This window comes from Arachis ipaensis, chromosome B7, assembly GCF_059453495.1.
Source record: "Arachis ipaensis isolate K30076 ecotype BB chromosome B7, ASM5945349v1, whole genome shotgun sequence".
In the NCBI taxonomy this organism is placed as follows: domain Eukaryota; kingdom Viridiplantae; phylum Streptophyta; class Magnoliopsida; order Fabales; family Fabaceae; genus Arachis; species Arachis ipaensis.
The window spans coordinates 114,404,072-114,405,704 of NC_142442.1; the positions used below are offsets into that span (position 1 = coordinate 114,404,072).

At 41.9% G+C, this 1,633-nt stretch overlaps 1 non-coding gene across 1 annotated transcript; it reads right to left on the bottom strand.

The window, feature by feature from the left end:
• Positions 1 to 300: 300 nt before the first annotated feature.
• LOC148553793 (small nucleolar RNA R71) lies at positions 301 to 408 on the bottom strand. The gene has a single exon (XR_015893000.1). It is a non-coding gene; the product is annotated as a small nucleolar RNA R71 (small nucleolar RNA).
• Between the last annotated feature and the right edge of the window lie 1,225 nt (positions 409 to 1,633).

The following is a 1,633-nucleotide window of genomic DNA, read 5'->3' on the forward strand; positions in this document are numbered from 1 at the left end:
ATTGGAGCAAACAACTTTGAGCTGAAACCTCAACTAGTTTCTCTGATGCAGCAGAACTGCAAGTTTCATGGACTTCCATCTGAAGATCCTTTTCAGTTCTTAACTGAATTCTTCCAGATCTGTGATACTGTTAAGACTAATGGAGTAGATCCTGAAGTCTACAGGCTCATGCTTTTCCCTTTTGCTGTAAGAGACAAAGCTAGAGTGTGGTTGGATTCTCAACCCAGAGATAGCCTGAACTCTTGGGATAAGCTGGTCACGGCTTTCTTAGCCAAGTTCTTTCCTCCTCAAAAGCTGAGCAAGCTTAGAGCTGATGTTTAAACCTTCAGACAAAAAGAAGGTGAATCCCTCTATGAAGCTTGGGAAAGATACAAGCAGCTGACCAAAAAGTGTCCTTCTGACATGCTTTCAGAATGGACCATCCTGGATATATTCTATGATGGTTTATCTGAGCTATCAAAGATGTCATTGAATACTTCTGCAGGTGGATCCATTCACCTAAATAAAATGCCTGCAGAAGCTCAAGAACTCATTGACATGGTTGCTAATAACCAGTTTATGTACACTTCTGAGAGGAATCCTGTGAGTAATGGGACGCCTATGAAGAAGGGAGTTCTTGAAATTGATACTCTGAATGCCATATTAGCTCAGAATAAAATATTGACTCAGCAAGTCAATATGATTTCTCAGAGTCTGAATGGAATGCAAGCTGCATCCAACAGTACTCAAGAGGCATCTTCTGAGGAAGAAGCTTATGATCCTGAGAACCCTGCAATAGCAGAATTAAAATACATGGGTGAACCATATGGAAACACCTACAATCCATCATGGAGAAATTAACCAAATCTCTCATGGAAAGATCAAAGGCCTCAACAAGGCTTTAATAATGGTGGAAGAAACAGGTTTAACAATAATAAACCTTTTCCATCATCCACTCAGCAACAGACAGAGAACTCTGAACAAAATACCTCTAATTTAGCAAACTTAGTCTCTGATCTATCCAAGGCCACTGTAAGTTTCATGAATGAAACAAGGTCTTCCATTAGAAATTTGGAAGCACAAGTGGGCCAGCTGAGTAAAAGGATCACCGAAATCCCTCCTAGTACTCTCCCAAGCAATACAGAAGAGAATCCAAAAGGAGAGTGCAAGGCCATTGACATAAGCACCATGGCCGAACCTGTAAGGAAAGGAGAGGACGTGAATCCCAAGGAGGAAGACCTCCTGGGACGTCCAGTGATCAATAAGGAGCTTCCCTCTGAGGAACCAAGGGACTCTGAAGCTTATCTAGAGACCATAGAGATTCCATTGAACCTCCTTATGCCATTCATGAGCTCTGATGAGTATTCCTCTTCTGAAGAGAATGAGGATGTTACTGAAGAGCAAGCTGCCAAGTTCCTTGGTGCAATCATGAAGCTAAATGCCAAATTATTTGGCATTGATACTTGGGAAGATGAACCTCCCTTGTTCACCAATGAACTAAGTGATCTGGATCAACTGACATTGCCTCAGAAGAGACAGGATCCTGGAAAGTTCATAATACCTTGTACCATAGGCACCATGATCTTTAAGGCTCTGTGTGACCTTGGTTCAGGGATAAACCTCATGCCCCTCTCTGTAATAGAGAAACTGGGAA